A 22,215-nucleotide genomic window follows, 5' to 3' on the forward strand; every position below is an offset into this window, starting at 1 on the left:
TATGCTTAGGCGTTTTAAAATTAATATATGAAAAGACTAGGATATCTCTCAAATAATGAAAAGAAGTGTCAAAAGAGAGAAAAGGTACCTATTTAGTATCAAAAGGACTACCATTAGTTTGGTTCTGTAGCCACAACTAAGAAGCCAGACAATTCATGCACAATACTTCTTGCTCACAAGTTTTTTTACCGTGACAGAGCAATCATAGGCAATGTAACATGTTCACTGGTATTCTGACTTCTTCCTCTGGAAATGATCAGACACAGGACTATGGAATCACAGATTCACAGAATCGTCTAGGTTGGAAAAGACCTTGAAGATCGTCTAGTCCAACCATTAACCTAACACTGACAGTTCCCAACTACACCATATCCCTCAGCACTATGTCAACCCGACTCTTAAACACCTCCAGGGATGGGGACACCACTACCTCCCTGGGCAGCCCATTCCAATGCCTAACAACCCGTTCTGTAAAGAAATACCTTCCTGATATCCAGTCTATATCTTCCCTGGCGCAACTTGAGGCCATTCCCTCTTGTCCTATCACTTGTTACTTGGTTAAAGAGACTCATCCCCAGTTCTCTGCAACCTCCTTTCAGGTAGTTGTAGAGGGTGATGAGGTCTCCCCTCAGCCTCCTCTTCTCCAGACTACACAATCCCAGTTCCCTCAGCCGCTCCTCGTACGACATGTGCTCCAGACCCTTCACCAGCTTCGTTGCCCTTCTCTGGACACGCTCAAGTGATTCAATGTCCTTTTTGTAGTGAGGGGCCCAAAACTGAACACAGTCATCGAGGTGCGGCCTCACCAGTGCCGAGTACAGGGGTAAGATCCCTTCCCTGTCCCTGCTGACCACGCTATTTCTGATACAAGCCAGGATGCCATTGGCCTTCTTGGCCACCTGGGCACACTGCTGGCTCATGTTCAGCCGGCTGTCAATCAACACCCCCAGGTCCCTCTCTGACTGGCAGCTCTCCAGCCACTCCTCCCCAAGCCTGTAGCGCTGCTGGGGGTTGTTGTGTCCCAAGTGGAGCACCCAGCATTTGGCCTTATTGAAACTCCTACAGTTGGCCTTAGCCCATCGCTCCAGCCTGTCCAGATCTCTCTGCAGAGCCTCCCTACCCTCAAGCAGATCAACACTCCCACCCAACTTGATGTCATCTGCAAACTTACTGAGGGTGCACTCGATCCCCTCGTCTAGATCATCAATAAAGATGTTAAACAAGAGTGGTCCTAAAACTGAGCCCTGTGGGACATCACTTGTGACCGGTCGCCAGCCGGATGTAACTCCATTCACCACAACCCTTTGGTCCCGGCCATCCAGCCAGTTTTTTACCCAGTGAAACATGTGCTCATCCAAGCCACGAGCAGCCAGTTTTGCCAGGAGAATGCTGTGGGAAACAGTGTCAAAGGCCTTACTAAAGTCAAGGTAGACAACATCCACAGCCTTTTCCTCATCCAATAAACAGGTCGCCCTGTTGTAGAAGGAGATCAGGTTTGTCAAGCAGGACCTGCCTTTCATAAACCCATGCTGACTGGGCCTGATCTTCTGGTTATCCCACATGTGTTGTGCGATGGTACTCAGGATGAGCTGCTCCATCAGCTTCCTGGGCACCGAAGTCAAGCTGACAGGCCTGTAATTTCCTGGATCATCCTTCCGACCCTTCTTATAGATGGGCGTCACATTGGCCAATCTCCAATCTGTTAGGACCTCCCCAGTCAGCCAGGACTGCTGGTAAATGATGGAAAGCGGCTTGGTGAGCACCCCAGCCAGCTCCTTCAGCACCCTCAGGTGTATCCCATCTGGTCCCATAGACTTGTGTGTGTCTATGTGATGCAGTAGATCACTGACTGTCTCCTCCTGGATTGCGTGGGTCGTTCTCCCAGTCTTTGTCTTCTCGCTGAGGAGGCTGGATTCTCTCAGTACAACTAGTGTTGTTATTAAAGACTGAGGCAAAGAAGGCATTAAGCACCTCAGCCTTTTCCTCATCACTCGTTGCCATGTTCCCTCCTGCATCTAGCAGGGGATGGAGGCTCTCCCTGGTCTTTCTTTAAATGTCACTCTTTCTTTAAATGACTTGCTAACCTTGAAAATAAAAATCATAGTGCATGTTTTTCAATTTTATTACTTTGTCCACGGCTCACTTAACCATCCAGTACCCTTTCTAATGCCTTTGTGTCAATCCAGAATAAGATGGTCCTGTATACAAATATTGTTACCTGGTGAACATGATTTGGTCATCTTTATGCTATCATAAGTTTTTCTTCTGAACAGACATACATGGAAATATATTCGAGGACTATGTAACATTGACTGTGGAAGTTTGTGGTATTGCAAAATTATTGAAAACAAAGATATGGCTACATTTGAAGCAACTGACAAATCTTTTAAGTGAAAATATTCAGCGTTGTTGTCTTACAATTTTACAAGAAGAGGGATTTTATATTTAAGAGAAATATATTTTGTGAAGACTTAGCAACATATTCAGACATTCAGAGTTCCTAGATAACAAAAGTATTGAACTGTATTGGATTTCATATAGTCACACAGTCATACCAAATTGCTAATTCTACATCCAAGAAGAACAGGAACTCTTGAAGAATACTCCCTCTTCACAGAAAAAGAGAAATAATCAAGATGAACTAGTGTATAAAATGAAATCATTAACATGTAGAAAAGACCAGCATTCCCATATACGATATTCCTCCTCTACTGTGATCCACAAGTGACAAATTTTTAAAGTTTTAATCCAGGATTTTGAATATGAGTAATGAAATAAAAATAATCCAGAGTTACACTAATTATGATTTTTACAAGGTCGTCATCTTGCTAAGATTACCTGATTAATGTTGTGTTCGTTTGACAATTGTAGCTCTTAAATTTGTGTTTTATGCTTTAGTTCAAAACTTGTACTGCACTAAATAGGCTAAGATCCCAGTAATTTTAATTACAGAAAATTTGAATCGAATCTCTTCTATCCAAGTGTAAAAATGCTGGTTCAACAGGTTCCTAACTTGCTTTTGTATTTGCATAATGTGATTGCAAGAAAAAAGTGCATTTTGTCTACCACAAAAACATCTCAATCAATTTTTTTTAACAATGCAGCATGTAGCTATTGGGCTAACATGAGAAAATTTGGGGTTTTAGGTACAAAAGTGTTAGAAAGGAAATGTGATAGTATGCTGATAATACAATCACTATATTGACCCTATTGAAAATCTCAGATACAGGAGTAGTTTTGTTCAAGTAAAAACTTAATTAAAATGCAAAGAGCTGTTTTTTTCAGAAAGGATAGCCACTGTAAAGTGTTTGGGGAAACAGGTTCTTTAGGGTCTAAAAGTTGGGGAATATGTAAGCCTCTTATCTTGTTAATGCTTATCTAGGTAGTGATCATGGATCAAAAAATTTGCACTGAATTCTCCAGGTACTATCAGATGTTCAAATTAAACAAGGTGCCCAAACAGATAAAATAATTTATTTTTTTAATATTTCTTTTTTTTTAAATGTTACTTGCTATCAATTTTAGGCTTCTTGCATGTCCAGCATTAACATATAATAATGCTAATGGTACACTTATATTTTCTATTAAGTGTACAAAAACTTTTCTGGTTTTGTGTGTTCTTACAGGAGCTGAGCATCTGATTTTCCATACAAAGATTAAATGAAAAAGTATACCTTGAAATAGCTTTAATGTACTTTACCTTAGTAACATTTGTCTTGATATTACAATTATTATGCAATGTTTCATCCTTTCAGTGCTGTGCAACCATTCAACAGTCAAAAGAAAGTGAAGTGGAATGTGTTATCCTGTTGCTATTGTTAGAGAAATAACATTCTCCTCTACTGATACACAGATGAGGATTGTTGGGATAAATGACCTATGCCTAATGTTTTAATATCCAACATAGGATAAACTGATGTAATATGAAGGGCACAACAATTACATTAATGTGTTATTCAAAATAGAATTTCAGGGTAAGTTCATCCACTTATGTTTCATTAAAAATGTTTTATGTAATATAAGAGAAGGAATATTTGCTTCTTTCTAAGATTTATATAAGCCTTTTCTCTTTCTCCTGAGGTCAGCTGCCTGACTCAATAAATGTACTTTTATAAAGCAAGGTGGCAGCAAGAATCTTCTGACAGAAAAAAATGTTCTACTCTGCTCATTTTTCATGAGTGCGGAAAAAAAATGAGATGCTAGCCACGACCACATTCTACCTTGGTTCCTTCTTTCTGTATACTGTACTCACATTCACCCAGTAGTACTTATTGTCTGAGTTTGTATTAAAATTATCAAATGTTGTGAAACTCATCAGTGTTTTGTACTGAAGCATTTTAGCTCAGGTGCTGAAGAATACCTCATGGTTAATATAGCTTTCAATAACTCTTTCACCATGTGTAAGATTTCAGTCATATGTGCCTGAAAATGTATTTGTAGACTGTAGATTGGATCATCTTTTATGTCCATCTAATGTTGTTCAGTGCATATTTTCTTTTTAAATAATTTTATCTCTAGTAGTCTTGCTGGAAACAGAGGTCTCTGATAGAGTCGTTTACTTTAGCAAGAATGTAGATTTTCTTTAACTGTGGATACTAGCCTATAGGAATTACTTTCCTTGATATATTTGCTTTTTTCAAAAATAACGTAGAAGCAAAATGCATGTAGGAAGCATCCTGAGAATAAGACCTCTCTACCTGTGACTGCTAGAGGGGAACTAAGCAATCTTTAAAGTTTTTAAGATAAAAATCAATAGAAAAGCTGTCAGGCACTGACAACTTATTTACAGAAAAAATTTATGTCTTTCAAAATTTCTTTAGTTTAACATGCTTTATACAGGTGATTTTTGCTTTAATCTATTTTAGGAAACTAAAACTCCTTTGAGAATTTTTGGTTCTTGCTAATTAATGTCTTCAGTGAAGGTACAACTTTTTACACACATCAAGGATTTGCTGAAAATCTGATTTTCTAATGATATTTTAAATTCTTCAATATTTTTTCTGCATTTTTGAATTTTTCACATGAAGCTAATAGTGTATTATCCACTTTGTCTGTCCTGTAACTGACCTCTTTAAACTGTTTCACAGTGTTTCACTCTTACCTAAAACTAATGCATCTGGGACCCCATCTTGAGACCTAGAGGACTAATAACTCTTATGTTTCTGAAAATCTCCTTTTAAATTATAAGACCTTGTCTAGACTAGGATTACTGTTATAAATGTGTTTGTTGACTAATTCTGATGAGTTCTTTCATATCAGTTTAGATAAGGGGGGTGTGTGTTTGGTAATATTTTCCTGCATTTTTCATAAGAGTTGTGGGTTTGATCCTCCTTTTATTTGTGTGCAAGTATTTGTATGAAAAGCAAAATATGCCATTTCTATTCATTCCTAAGTATTGCTTATTTTGCATGAATAAGTAAGCTAGCTGCAAGGGGATGGGTAATTAAATCCCTCATGTGTGTGTGTTCTTGTGTATGCATAGAACATAATTAATTGATTTCTGAAAACAAGACCAATAGAATAGTTATTTTGATGAAAATTTGGCACTTCAATCCCGTTTTAATAGAAAAGCAACCATAATGAGAACAAGAAAAGTTTTTAGAATGTTTGGAAATAGTATATAAGTAGAAATGATGATATTATATAAATAGAAATAATAATATTACATAAGCAGAAATAATAATACTACCAGAATCATTTTGATGTAGCACAATATGGAACAAACTAAGAATCCTACTACTAGTAATACCGAAAATGTGTAGTTCAAGGATATAAAAATGATTTTGATGTCACGATATGCCATATGTTCAAAATTCTGACTGGGGACTTTGATTCCTAAGGAATTATCCAGCTCCAGTTCAACGTGAAAAAGGAAGAAATGAAGACAGAAAGAAAAGAAGACAGAAAGAAGAGAGAATTGATGGATTTCTGGATAGAAGTCTACGTGCCTTAACACACAAAATTAGATACCACTGTAAAAGCATTTTATGCTACACTTTTAAAAATAAACTTAAAAATGTTTGAACTATCTTTTTATTTGGAATACAAATATTTACCCTTAGACCAGAAGATATGAATACTAAAATATGGGACATTAGCAATTGAGCCATGTCTGTGAGGAGGGAAGCTGTATGGGAGAGGAAGAAGTGAGGAGGGCTTACTGAAAAGTAAAATGACTCCCCTTTATATCTCCTATACATGGCAGAAAAGACTGGGAACTGTGTTATGAGACAACTTCTTGGGTGGGAAAGGCCCATGGGTATGCAGGGAACTGGCTGGAATGCCTTCATATCTATCACATTTTCACATAGGTTACAACTACTATTATTACACTCCTAGGCCACTCTTAATGGATAGTGTTTGTACTCTAACAATGCTGCCTTGACAGAACAGAGCTATATGCTGTCCTGGTTACACTGCCCTGAAATGCACAGTCCAAGGCAGTGAGCCATCCAGTGCATGCCAGTCCTGCCAGCTTTGTGCCACTAGAGGAAATATCAAACTGGTAGTACAAAAGGTCTGGCACGAGACAAGGAATTTTTCTCTAGGGGACCTCAGAGTCCATTCATTATTACCTGTAACCTTAACAAAACCACTTTTCTACAGATCTTGTAAAAATAACTGAATACACTATTTTGTTTATCCTGCCTCAGGAGTACACCTACTGATCATGTGTAAAGGTGGAAAGCAGACTAATACCACAAAAAATATTAATTTGAAAGTGAATGTGAAATTTGAGAGTAGAAAGGCTTTCACTGCACTTTCTTTATTTATTTTGTAGTCAAAGAGAAGTTGCCAGGGAACACACTCTGCCAGGACCCTACATGAATCCACTCTGACTCCTTTTGGGAACAAACACAAAACCTTCTTCTAAAAGGCCTTGCTACAACAAGCACTGTCACTCACTTCAACCTGCAAATTTCAAGCCATCTTCCTCCCCTTTCTCCACCAAATAAATTAACTAAATTTAAAAAAATCTGAAACAAAAGCCTTCTTGAAGTGGAGCTCTTATGTTTAAATTGGAAAAAGCCAGACTGTGAAATCCAGTATGTGTTTCAGCTGTTCCTTTTACATGAAAGGTGGTTTGCTACTGCTGGGATAGTGATATTGAGAATTTTTGTTTGATGTTTGGGTTCTTTTTGTGCCATTCTTTTCTACTGACTAAATTTGTATATGCAGAAACTATTAGAATATGAATTCTGAAATTACCCACTGCAGTTACATGCAAAAAGCAAATTTTCAAAAGTCTGATATAGAAGTCAGATATATGTGCTTTCTTCTGATATAATCATAATTAATTTGTCTAAGAGCTGGATGATAACATAACGAAGACATTGAAATTGGGGATAACACTCCAATGGACAAATTGCTTTCAGAATTTTGTCTTGTATAAACTGCTTGAATTCTGGTCCTTGGAGGTAGGATGTTCTTACAAAGAAAAAGCATATATTTTTGCACGTGTCTAACAATACTAACTCCACCACAGTGTCAGAACTGCTTTTCAGTGCTCTGGAAACAGGCAGAGTTGACAAAGGAAGAAGTAAAGTTAGGTCATCTAGGAAATGGGCTAATTCAGTATTGCTTTTTATCAGCTTATTTTGACAGAGATCCTTTAAAAATTATTTGAACTCCTCTCTGTTGAGTATCTGTCAGAAAAGAAAGGAAGTTATTATAAAACAAATCCCTCAAGTTGAGATGAATTCTTCCTGCTTTTTGATACAGCTGTAATCCTATAATTCTGCACAAACGGGTATTATGATAGTAATAATGCAAAATACTCAAAATATATCACATTTGATTTCTTGGAATTTGATAAAGAATGATGGTTTCAGATGAATGATTCTATCATAGGGAACATCTAAGTGTGTGGCAAGATTAATCCAGGAAACAGTGACAAGTACTACCCAGCTGACATTGGCTTCCACATCACAGGATGTACTCATCATTTTTTTGCATGTACCTAAGGCCGAAGATAATGAGTAGATCTCCATGCAGTGGCCACTGATGGTCTTCAGTGGGTATTGAGTCAAATGAGTTTGGTAGATGTAGGGTCATTCCTGTTGTGCAGGTCATAGTACATAAGACTTGTATGCTCCAATTCAATTTGAGAACTGCTTCACTGAGATTCATTTAGTAATAATATTCTCTTCTTTGAATGAAGATACTGTCTCTTCCAGAAAAGCTTGGAGCTGCAACCTAACCCAAATTATTTTAATCAAGAAATCTCCCTACCCTGCCTATGGCTGAACTCTTTAATAAGGAATATAGAGCTGAGAATTGGAGGTAAGACTGCATACTGGAGGAGACAAACCTGATGGGACACAGAAGGATTGCATTAGCAAACCCTTAAAGCATGTCCTTGCTGCAGTGATAGCTGCTTATAGAATAAAAATCCATGAAGTTTTGAGCGTTGCCAAGATGGAGCTTTATGCCATCACAGCCAATTCTCTAAGTACCCAGGGTTATCTGAGAAGTTTTGGAACAGACTAAGAACAGCTATGGCCCTGCAGATATACCCTGAAACTGGAAGTTGTGACCGGCCACCTGTGTGACAACAGTTAGGTACACATGATTTCCACTACCCTCTTTCCCCACTCTCTTCCTGTCCTCTCACAGCCAGGTATCTATTGGAAAGAAACCCTGGGGTGCAAGCACAGATCATCCTGACCAAAGTGGCAAGATGGTAACACTCAGCCCACATCTCACCACATCTGTAGTTGAGGAACAGTTGAGAGACTCTATGGAAGATACTATGACTTTAATGAAGCCTGTGTTTTGATGGAACACTAATAAAGAGTATCTATCTGTTGGTCATGTTTGGCTTTTCCTGCTTGAACATTTCATGCACCTAAAAATGGTACAAAGAAGCAAAAATCTTGATGAAAAAGGGCAAGTACTGTAGCAATGACCTTGAACAGATGTTTGCTTTCTTGCATTCTTTGTTTAAATACACTGTATCTTCTCATTGATGCCACAATCAGTTTTCATTTGTTTCTTTAAAAATTCTTTACTTTTTCATATAGATTTATTTTTCATTTAATATTTAAACTTTCTTAGTATCTGCCTAAGAATGCCTGTCTTTATGCAAGTATGTAGCTGAAAATTGGAGCATTGCTGAATTTTTATATCTAATTGAAAATAAATACATAACGCTGCAGTTATGTTATGTCTTTTGCCTGATGAAAGGTCATTCGTAATCTTTTTTTATAGTTAATGGAATGCACCATTGTGATTATACTGAAACCTGAATGCCTTCAGAAAGTTTGAAAACTAAACAATTTTATGTGAGATAACAGAGAAAAATAATTTCCTTTGGAGAATGACCTTTCAAAAGTGAATAGTCCACATCTTTTCAGTGATGCCAACATGTCAGCTTCACATTGTGTACGAACCTCCCTGTCTTTGCCATATGCAAATATCCTCACTAAAATGTTAAAATGGTAAAATAACATTACATATTGTAATATTTATGTTCATCAGATAATAGCTTTTAAGGGTCTTTGAATACAGAACACTCTATGTGCTGTCAGCTTAGCCAGTTGATTTTGTTTACAAAATGTCAGCATTTCCTTTTTTCTGAAAAGGACAGATGATAGTGTCTTCTGAAGAAGGGAACCTCAGGCCAACTCTCAGTTTACACCACCAGCGATGACCTCTATTGTCTTATACATACTAGCATCAATAACAAAAGGTAATTTTTACATACACGGGAAAAGAAAAAAGGTACAAGAGTGTCAAGATAAATGAGATAATCTTATACAAGATCTATTATCATTTTCTAATAAAAGACTGTGCTATATTTATCAGTGCAATTTCTTCAGAAATCCTCAAATTCAATTATGATCAAATTGTAAGTCAGAATAAAACTGCAGATATGCAACCTTTAGATGAATGATTTATGGTCACTAAAGCTTACAGTTAGCAAGCATAAAATATGAAAGGAAAATACTTAAGAAAGTATTCATAAATCCTCTTAAAGACTGATCAGTGCAAACTCTTCCTTCCCCTTTTATAAATAATTTTTACAACATACTAAAAAACTGTTATTTTCAGAATACAGACTGCCTCTCAGAAGTCTTCACATATGACAAAAAGTTAATAGGAAAAAAATGCATAGATTCCTGTTCAGAAAAGCACCTATTGAACAAAACAGGTAAAACCACATGCTGCTACTGGACGTTTTGCATGGGATTTATGTCACATATATTATGGAATGTATAACCAAATCAATGATAGAGGAATTACATGGCTAGGTCCAATAAATTTATGCAGTATTCTGGCTATCTTTACATCTTTCTAGCTTTCACTTTCTATTTCACTCTAGAGAGACTATTTTCGGTCCATCATATACTCATGGATAGAAATATCTGATTTTTGGGCTCATGTGCCCGTAATATGTCACCTAGATAGAGACAATGCAGCCACAAAGGAAGAAAAATGCATATTGAGCCATTGAAACACAAGCACTGACAAGCTCTATGTATTAAAATTCCTGCATGAGACATATAAATGCACACATTGCATGAAAATAGCATTGCCTTGTAAATAATGCTTTGTATATGCCTGTTGCAATATACCAGGCATTAGGCGATCATGGTGTTTCATAGCACTGACCTAGACTGAACGTGCCTTCCAAAACCATATTGATTTGTGGTTCCCCACACTTAAGATTTTTATGCAGAGAAACCAGTTTATATTAGCCAACTTTAATCAATTGCTAGGTGCCAGGTGATATGTAGGACTGTTTTTGGTTTTAGTTATGACATATGATAATCTAGAACTTTTTTAACTGATGCAATATTATAATCTAGAACACAGTCTTCTTTCATCTCAGCAACATCTCTTCAGTATTTGAAAACCTTTCTAAGATTTTTAAATGGAAGCCAAAGTATTCTATTTCACACTTTGCATCTCTATTATGTTACTTTATAGTCATATTCTGATATGAGAATCCAGCTGCATGTTTTCTTGTTTGAGAAGATTATCTATTTATTTGGGTTCCTTTTGTATACCAACTCTTTTTGTCAACTGTTCCTTCTAGCAGCAGCAGTTCTCTTCCTTTGTTAGTAACACAGAAGTGTGAGTCACAGTTTAGGAACTACTGCATTATTTTAATGCATTTAATTAGATTATATGAGTGTCTACCCATTCATATTTTATTTCAATAACTTTCAATCTCCTTATCCAAGCCCAAAGGAATAGTTGTCATAATATTTGACTTCCTGTGATTCTAGTCTCAACATCTACAGGGACAAAGGTACATCCTAATAATATATTATAATTGGTCCCTTTGCACAATTAATAAGTCAAGTGTTATCAATCAGTGATTTTCTGTTTGTGTAACCAGTGCTGCAGATACTATGCAGAGAAAAACCTTCACTGCAAGCGAAACTTTAAAGACAAGTAAGAATGGCTTATGATTTGAGATTTTTCCTTGTGACTTTTGAGGAAAGATCTCATTCACAAAACTGTATTTGACTACAGGGAGTTGATCAGGCGAGCCATCAACTACTACAAAAAGTAAACAACTATTAGGACTGATCAGAATGAAAAGATTAGTTTTGGAAGCCTATGCTATCCAGGTGCTTTGCATGGTAAGTAGTCAGTGAAAACAGAAGTCATGAATATCTCAGAAAACCTCTCACCACCAGAGATCCAGGATGACTGCTTCCAACCTAAGAGTGCAGCAGTAGCTCCAGCGTTTCTTGATAAAATACATTCTGAGGAAGGCCACTGTAATGGGGCGTAATACACAGCCATCTTGAGGTACTTGAGATGCTCCAGGTTTAAGTTAAATAGCAGAAGTGGGCAGCTTTATTATTCCCCTGACCATCTGCAGTGTAACACTAGAAGAGCTGCGGTGCTCCTCAGCTGGGCAAAGAGAGAGGGGGGACTGTTGGTGCTGCCCTGCAGGGGGTACAGCAGGGGCTCATTCAAGGGAAGTTTCCCTCCCTCCTTTTCCAACACTCAGGATGGATGGGGAGAAAGCAGTCTATCCACAACAAGTAGAGGCACGATTCTCCCCTCATAGCCTATTTCCAGGATAACACATTCACGAGCCTGGTAAGACCATCTCATTTGTTCTCTGTTGCTGAACAGCTGGTTGTCAGATGCAGAAATTGACCTTTCCTAGGCACCCCCTGAGAAAAAAAAAACCATAAAAGTAATAACTAAATAAGTCAAGAGAGGTTTGGAATGACTGTATAAATTAGGTGAGCAGAATCTTCCACAATGATTGAAGAAATGGTAGCAATGCAACGGCCTCTTTTACTTCTGCCCTTGGGGTTTCATCTGAAGATGATGTATTTCTCAAAGTTGTCACTGCTGAAGGTTTTCCAGTTCTGAACAGATTTTTGTGTTATGGCATTTAGCAGGCAGGCTGGAACTGGATTATAGCATTTCTAAGGGTTAAATAGTTGAGTATAACTTTTGGTGAGGAGGGGGGAACACAAGCAAAACTGAAAGCATTATGCCAAAATCAACAAATCACATATCCAAATTTTCTGTTTTGTCTTCTGTCATTTGTATTGCCAAGGACATTAAGCAGGACAGACACTTAAGAGTTCTTATCTTGCTGTTTTGTTCTGGAATTCATGACCTTTATTTGGAGCATCCTAGTAATTATCACAGCAACTATTTGTTCATATGTCAAATCAGTAAATTAATGAAACATCACTTTCAGTAGACTGAACCGAGTGAAAGAAGGAAACAGGTCTTCTAAATGGTGGTACATAAAATTAAGTTTAAAAAAGGGTAATGAATGCTTCACTTAGAAGAACATACTGATTTGTAAATCTTTTTAATTACTGATTTCCTATGGGGTTATGGAAGAAAGATAAGCATGACAGTGTCAAATGAAATGTGATTTCTGAACAAATATTACACTTTGATTTAGATTTGCAATGTCTTTATTTGGAATGTATTTTGTTTGTTTTGGTTTGGTTTGGTTTTCTTCATATCTGAGATGCTTGTGTAACACCCGAGTATGGAGTTCATCTTGGAATCAACAATAATAAATGACATAATATTTCCTTCCTGATGATAGCATGAACCTTATCATATAAGTATACAGGACAGGTTAGACAAACAACATGCAAAAACATGAATGCATCTTAAGTGACATAGAAACAGACAGAATTTTAATCTCTCAACTCCCAGTCTAATACATTAGAAATTTACCATCTAAATATTCAATACTCAGTTCTCAAGATTTAAATCAACTTGTGGGCTAAACATCTGGAACAATTTATATTTCAAATTTAGCTTACTGACATAGCAAAACAACTGCATCTTGGCAATAAATTCTTACCTTGTTCTTAAGCGACAAACAAAGTAAGGTGATTTTAATTCCACAATATACACTATATCATTAAGCAGGACTGATCATTCAGTTAAGAAGGATACAGGTTTTTCCAGTGCATTAGAGAGTTAATTTGGTCACACAAATAGATAAGCTACATACTTACAGGAGTTAATAATGTGTTTGCTAAAATATTTATGGCGTTAAATTATTCCATAAATTGTACTGTAGTTCACTGAGATTGTTTCATTTTAATATTAATATGGACAAACTATGTCAGAGATGCTAAAAATGTTGAACTTCAAACACATTTCTTGATCATTCTGATTTATATAAGTACTTTTTGGTTGAGGGCATGTTCAGTGAAAGATGAAAGGAAAAACTTCTTGATATATCTTAAGGTGATAGGTGAACAAAGTGAAGACCTATATAGAAATAGGTCACAAGCTCTCAGTTGCAAAAAATAAATATTTTAATTTAGGTTGCTGTAAAATGCTATTTTCAGTAACTTTGCAGAGAAGTAGTTCAGTGTAAAATAGCTTTAGAACAGGAAAAATAAAATGATATATTTTCTGTGACAATTTTCTTTGAAAGAAGTGTTTATCACTTTAAATCAAAATGAATTCATTTCTTACAAATCATATAGTGGATGTAAAACCATTCCTCTAACATGTGATCATCCCACACACACTTTAGTTTGTCATTCTTCTCTTTCTTTTTGCAGGTGTTGTTAAAAAAATGCAAAAGCCTCCACTTGCCAAGATGCATGTGTACTTAGCTATTTACAGCTTTAAATGAGAAAATAAGCCTTCTTAGAATTCTGAAAATGTTGAATTTGTTTTTCCCAGCTGGAGAGTGGGGTTTGCTTCATTTTTACAAATATGTCTATGTCAGAATGTTCTTCAGCTTTATGCTAGGAAACTGTGCTGCATGCTATGGAGTTCAATGGAAGGAAAGAGGACTGACTCTGCTTTTGGCAACTGCTACATCCACCTGATGATTGAAATAGATATGGTGATTTTTGAATATGATTATTCCTGTGGAGTGAAAAGGTTGATTGAGCAGTGAATCCTGAGATTTCTCCATGCCTTTTTTTTGTGTATCAACAGTTGCACATGAAAGGTGACCTTCCCTCTGAAATATTTCTGCACTGGGATTGCTATTCAGATTCATATGAGTTCAAGACCATCATGCACAGAGAAAATGAGAATTTGTTCTATAATTTGAGTATTTGGGCTGTTGTTTTTCTCATCAGAATGTGGTGTTTGTGTATGTACCAATAAACATGAGAATCAAAAAACCAGGACATACTAAAGAAGCTGACTATCTTTCAAATTATCCACCTTTATTCCTTTGCTTTCCTTTCAGTATGCAAATATCTTAATAGAGAGTCATGATGAAAACAAAAAAATGCATAGTTACAATTACTTTCTCCATCATCAGTTACTGATCTTTATCCCACTTTATGCCCATACATATCCGCGTCACTTTATTTTGCATTTTTTAAAAGATTACTTTTCATCAGTTCTCTGGTCTATGAGATAGGCTTGGCTCTTGAGATATGCATGATCTGACATAATCTGAAGAGGTATACCCTTTACCTGTGCTGATAGGAGATAAATAAATTAATATGGGAAGCTGTGATTTAATCTCTTCAGTTAAAGGCATTTTGGTATAATCTTCTATCTTTGCTTGTTGCAGCTTTTCTGTACTATAAGAACATTTTAAAACTCTGAAGCTAAACTGTGAAATACATCAGGTATCTTTTAAGAGCTTTTAAATAATGATATGTGACCTTAGCGGGATCACCTTCCCTGTACTAACAGAATTTTAATAACGCTGTGAATTCACTAATAATAAACACAATATTTCAATGACATTTTATAAAATTATTCTCCGTTTCATTTAAAAAAAATCTAGATAATCTTAAAAAAGTCGGCAATTTCACAATTAAAAATATATCTAGACTTAATTACATACATGGATAATAACACCTTTCAACAATTTTTTTATTTTTTCTTCCACTAGCACATTTTTTCCTTTCATTTCTCGTGTGATTCCATCTCCTCTGGGTCTCTGTATATAACTGTAAGAACTGAGGCAACAGAAGTTGTATGTTGTGATACTGCAAGAATGCAGTTTGATCTACTGTTTGTGCACCTAAGACAAAGTCTAATGTCTACAAAATGGAGGAGGCTCTTGCCATTGGAGAGCAGCAGATGGAACAAGTAGCACACTTTCTGCCACTCTTATAACAATTAACTTTCCATACTTCTGACACCACAGGCAAGCCATATTCTATCAGCAGTGCCATATTACTTCTAACCAACAGCAGTCTTCAGGCGTTTCTGAAATTTTGATAATTAAACATGACGTCTGATGGTCTTTCTCTACACAATGATCGACTAGTAAAATGATATATCCTACATGTATTTAGTCATCAGAATGAACATTAATCCATTTAAGTCTCTCTCAAGCTTGTTAAATCCTAAATGCTAAAGATGTCAAATTGATTATCACCTGATCTCTCTCCAAGGTGGAATTATGTGAGACCTTGAGTCAGTCCCAGAACTGACCACTGCCAAATGGGGAGGTTTCTTCTTACGCAGCTCCAGGAGCAGCTCCATCTCCCTCTTTCATGCGGCGTGGTTCTGCCCCTTTTAATGCTCTACTCAAGATCATCACTGAAAAGATTGATTGCACAAACCCAGCAGAAAACCATCTGAAATTGTCTCATGGAGAGACCTGATGTATGTTACAGCTACAGCAAGGTAAACAGAGACAGCATGCAGTAGGGAGCAGTGACAAGATGTTAGATTGGCTCAAGCTGTCTTGTGTAATTTTGTTTTTGAAAGTGAAGTGACACAGTGTTTGTAGCTTGGGTATGAAAAGCAGTGTTAGTTCTGGTTGGTGGTTTTTTTTGTTTGTTTGAGTTTGTTGCTGTGTGTGGGTTTTTTTTGTTGTTTTTTCTTTTTTAAAGCTACATGTTAGTGCTAACATTCAAAAGCATACTTTGGGTTTGAAAGCATGTCCAGGAATTTGGTTGAAAAGAGCTACTAAAATGTTAGTGAATTTTTTCAATGTGATTTTACAGTTCCCATTATCACTTAACCTAAGTTGACCAAAGCTTGAGAAAGATATGTCTCATTCTGTCTCCATTGCACTATAAAATTAATTCCTGAAGATCAAAGGGTTGCTAAATTCTTATTTTTTTTAATAGAAAATTTAGTAGTTTATTTAACCTTTTGAACAGGCAACACTGAACTGTTAGGGAAGACAAAACTGGAGTGATAATGGATTATTTACAGCTTTCCCCTGCCCAATGTATCCTTGCTTTCAGGAAATTGATGCTTTTCAAGGTCCAGCAAAGTGTTCCCAGTTCCCTTTGACCCCTAAGAAGCTCCACATGTCCATTCAGGGCTCTGTTGGTACAAGCATCCTGATGTGACCTTGCTCTACCATTTGGTCTCTGAAATATTCTCCTCCTGAACATCTCTCTCCACGTTGACTTGCTGTCAATTTAGAAATATATAGGAATACATGAGGAGGAGCTGTGAACAAAATTAAACTCCCAAACACAATATCCATCACATGCAGACTGAAATAGTTTAAGCTGTACACATAATTGTCATTTGTTACAGATGGTTATCACTACATGCACTTAAAAGCTGTGTGTATAAAAACTAATTTCTATGTCTATTTATATGTTTCTTTAGAACTGAAAACATGACAAATTTATTTTGTGACAAGAAAAATAACTTCAAAATAAAGGGAAAAATATCTCCCATAGGTAGAAATTTCCTTCTTCTTCCTTTTTTCCTTCTTTTACTCAAAAATAACTATATTAGATTTTAAATAGCTTCGAAACTTACTGTGAATGATTCTTTATGCCCTTTTTGATGAAATAAATAAAAATTTCACAGGAAAAATCATTCCATGTTTTAGTAATGAATATGCCAAACATATTCATTAAAAGAAACACACAGATCTAGACTTAGACTAAATATTGACCTAGTTAAACCTGTAATGTAAGTCCACATACATTCATAAAACCGTTAAGTGCAGACACATACACGGGTATTACAGCAAGTTTATCTCAGAATCGAAAGCTGCTGTACAACAATTAAAAAAACCCACAAAACCCCATGTATAACTCAAATAAAATTATAAAAAACAATTGCAATTAAAAAAATTGCAGCAAAATAAAATAAGGAATATAATGACAGAAAATGTGAGTGCATACTTTGAAAAAAATTGACAAAAGGAGATTATTTTTTTTTATGATCCTACAGATATTTATTTTATCAGCAGGAAAAAAAAAAACCCACAATAAAACCAAGAAAAAGAAACAGTCTACCTTCCTCCTCATTTTATCTGTGATGACAGCAGTTACTCGGTCTTTTAGAAAGAAAGATCTCTACAAGAATTATTGCTGAGAAGTTAGGGCTTAGTTATGTTAATTTTATCTGAGATCATTGACTTTAATCAAGTTAGTTTCAGGAAAGAATACATAATTTCTCTGCTTCCTGCTGGTCTGCTGAACCTTTATCATCTTCTTTTAATGTTAAAAATCAGCTGTAATCCCTTTCTGTGGCCATACTACTCGATGCTGGGAAGGATTTTGAGAAAATAAGATAATGTTATTCACATAGAATCTTTGAACTACTTTTTGTAGGGAGCAGACTATTGATTGTGTCAGCATCTCTCACACTATGTGTAAAAACTCAGCATGGAACAACAACTCATTCTACAATGAAACACAAGACATGATTGCCCTATATCGATCTTATTAGCCCAAAAAGCACTACAGTAGTTTCCTCAACTGATTTGACATAGAATTCACCCTAATTGATTTCTAACAATATAAATATATGTTGCTGCCATTTTATTTTATCCTGTTCCAGACACAAACCTCTTTTAACATCTTGAGCTTTGCAACCAAACACCTACATAAAAGGTTAATTGGAAGAAAAGCAAAATGCCTATGCTCTGTTTCAAAACCCAACCTTACTGCAGCTTATAGAGCATGCTTTTTAAATAGCGTATCAGCACTGAAAGACCTTCTGTATGGAGTTACCTTAAACTAGCACATCAAACCTGCCCACAATTTGTTTCTTTGTATTAAATTGAAAGCCTATTTAAAGCTAAGTGTTTAAGCTTTAAAATATGAACTAGTGGATACTTTTTTTTTTTTTTTTTTTATTTGATGTGTTGTAATGAATTGTGGCATTAAATTGATGGAAGCAAATGTTGCAGTATAATGGCTACTCGTGTGGCTTGTCGTATAAGGCTTATTATCTATTACAGTTACAGATCAAATTCTTTTTTCATCTAAATTGTTTTAAGACCAGCATAGCTCATTAGTTTCTCAGGAGTTATAAGCAATGTCTTTCAGCAAATGCACGTCTTCCTTCTTTGAGTAAGTTCCTAAATCTGATAGTCAAATTCAACCCTAATGTAAACTGAATGTCCTCTAGTTTACACCACAATGAATTCAACCATTTCAGTGTATTTTTGAAGACTGTCCTTGGGAACTCTTTCATAATATACTGGCTATGATAACTACATCTGATGACATTTCTATTAAATCCTACAGGAAAGATATGCCTTGCCCCACTGTGATTCTGGAGCAAATCTATTGAAGTCAATGGAGATACATGAGTTTAAATAGTTGTAGAAGGAGAAATGCATCGTGTAAGTTAGAGTAGACAAGGATGAATCCACTGTCCTCATTTAAATTGCAGCTTAAGCCCATGCCATTCCCTGAAGTTTCCAGAGGTGGAAGGATGGTGCACTAACTCACTATTATCCTGTCAAGTACATTTGTGTGGCGTTTATTAGGTCTGCAATTTAGGTTCACTATAAAAAGGGCCTGTATCCTGATTTATCAGTTTTATGAGAGTGGTGTTCTTTCAGTACTGAAGAAAGCGGAAAAATGGTTTCCTGGGAGTCCAACTGCTGAATGAGGCAAATATGTATCTATTGGGATTTCAGAGACAATTCTTTTGGGACATTAGACCTTACTACATCCTAAGGAATAAATCTGAAATCTTTGCAAGATTCTTATTTTCAATTTGCACAATGTCATTTAAGTGCAGTTTCAAACTAATGACATGATAGAAGATAAGCATAATGTCCCATTCCATAATTGCATTAGGCTTGAAAAAACAGAGAGAAGGGAAGATTTTATCTTATCCCTTTATATTATCCCAAACACATAACAGTATTTGTACATAACCGGGAGGCCAACTCAGTGACTCCATGAGGGCATCCTTCTTTAAGAAGGCCAGTCCTGCTGAGGAGGTTACTAGTGTGTAAATGGGAGCGATGAAGGAAGGCAGGGGACATGTATAGCATGCTGGACGGTGGATTATGTGTCTTATTTGCCTTGACAGAAAGTTAGAAAACCATACTGCAGTAACTATCTATTGCTTTGGAAACTCTAACAATGATCAGAGTTTGATTCTCTGTGCCAGGGTGCATAGTAGTGGACTGCTGTGCAAAGACTGGGGACACAGGGCTGTCAGGACAAGTCAGTGCCCTTCTTCCCCAACCATCCCTATCCCACAGCCCCCAGTGAGGTGAGTTGGGCTGGGCCAGGGATGGTGAAGGGTTTGGCCGCAGCCCAGCCATCCCCAGGCACCGCTGCAGGCCCTGAGCCCAACCAGGAAAGCAGTCCCTGGGTTGAGACAGCATCAGGTCAGTAAACAGTCAGATCAGTCCGACACTTGGTTGGCAAGATCACAGTGACAGGGCAGATCCAAGGGCAAGCTCGTCTGTGGGTCAGGAGCAGAGTCTGAATCAATGGGGAGATGGTGGGACATAGCAAGTCTGCAACACAGATGCAGTGTATCGCAGCTGGAGCCAATCTGGAGATCCTTGACTTAAAAGCATCCCCCAGGGAAGAGGTGTGGGCTTTCTTGAGGTTCAGCAGCTTCCTTTTTTTGGATACAGATGTGCTTTTTCCCAATTACTTCTGAGCCCAGGTAGTCAAAACTTTAGGAAAGGTGACAATGAAGTAAAGGACTTTACACTGTGTATGTAGGTATTATAACTGTGTATGATAAGATGGAAAAGATAATATACAAATGGCTAGAATGGATTTCCATATTGTTTTGAGTAGCTGCAGCTAGAGTTGTAGTCTCTTGTGGTTAAAGGTTTGCAAGAATAACTTGGACTGCTCCTGGAGATTCTCTTTAGATGAAAACTGCTGTGGACTCTTCATCTGGGAGTAAGACAAATCTGTGATAAGAGAATTGAAAACTCTTGTAAAGTGCATGTTCCTATTTACAGAAACATTTTTAAATGCTTGCTTGTAGATTTTTGTGTTTGTGGTTTTTTTTGACTCTTAAAGTCTTTGAATTCTGAGGAGTGTAGGCTTAGGATTGTTGTTTTAATATTTTCTCCCTGTTAGAAGTAATGTATTTGTTTAGAAGAAGTCAACTTCTATCTTTTACTCACTATAGTTTTCAAGGTGTGATGACGTATTGTTTCTCCTTTTTTCTTCCTACTTATTCATGTACTGTGTGATACTTGAAATGAGGTTTGTGTTTCTACTGGCAGTTCCTTCAGTGAGTTTCAAGTCTGAGCTTTTCAAAATGACCGTAGTAGCTCTAACAATGGATTTCTTCCTTGCAAATGAGACTGATTTCACAGCATTAATCTAGGAATATCTATCTGGGGAGACCTTACTTTAGTACTAGCTGAGGGGTACAGAATACTCTTCCCCCTGTAGCATTTCAGAGCATTTGATGAACTATAACACCTTAGAATCTGAATTTCATCCAAATGTGAAATTGCAGATATAGGTTGTTAAGTTACAGTTCTTCAGCTGCACCTAGTGATGGTGACTTTTGCCTAAATTACTCTCCCTTACTAGTTTAACATTATTGTATGAAAACCAGCCAGAGTTTTATGCCATATTCTGATGACCTTACTTGAGTTGTTTGGTAAATATTTACCAAGAAGTACCTTTAATTAAATGTAAAAGGGAAAAATAACATTTAAAAAACAAATGCACTTCAATTGTTGACTTGATGCTGCAGAAATGTTTTAGGCTTGGATCCCAGTGGAGCCTTTAGGATATGTATTATGAAATCTAACATTGTATTTTATCTCAATTGTTCTCTGTGTATTTTTTCTTGTCTTCTTGTTACCATGTTCAGTTTCTTCTGTCCCAATGCATCTACCACCCTACGTGGTAAAAAAGCTCAGCTTGTTAATGAAAGCCTCCTATTAAATGCTGAGTACACAGACTTTAGCATAACATGACAGTAATCATTTGCATATGAAGATTATACTGGTAGAAGTGGAGCTGTGTTGTCCTTGATTGCTAAAAGTACTAACAAAGTAGGTTCTGGGAACCCATACTAAATCCAAGTGCTGTTCTTTGTAAAGCACCTGTTTTGCATATCAGCATCTTCTCTTACTTTTAAGAGACTCGGAAAGCGTTTGTGCTCCACAGCTCATCTATTCCTTATCCTGTGAAAGAGCATGATAGGTGTGTAAAGTCTGTCTATTTAGTTGCACAATTATTCATAACACAGAACATTCTTATTTGTAAATGCAGTTTACTGGTTTTTGCTGCTGAATGTAGACTTCAGATTATCTAAAAAAAAAAAAAAATGAAGGGGAATAGTCAAGTATCTGGGAGTGTTACTGTTTGACAAATGACACAGACAGTCAGGTAATGTATTAAGACTTCTTTATGAGTTATCAAATGCTAAAACCCAGATTTTAATCTGTGGTGAAGCACAAGGATGGTAGGTGCTTAAAGACCCTGCCTGTACATTGATATCAAGGTAAAATAAAGATTAACAGGTGAGCATGTCTCCCTGTTCTACAGTGCAAGAACTCCTTCCCTTTGTCACATGGGCCAAAACCCCCAAAATAGCCAAAAAAAAAATGTCAAGAAA

This window comes from Strix uralensis, chromosome 2 (genome assembly GCF_047716275.1).
Source record: "Strix uralensis isolate ZFMK-TIS-50842 chromosome 2, bStrUra1, whole genome shotgun sequence".
NCBI classification, from domain to species: Eukaryota; Metazoa; Chordata; class Aves; order Strigiformes; family Strigidae; genus Strix; species Strix uralensis.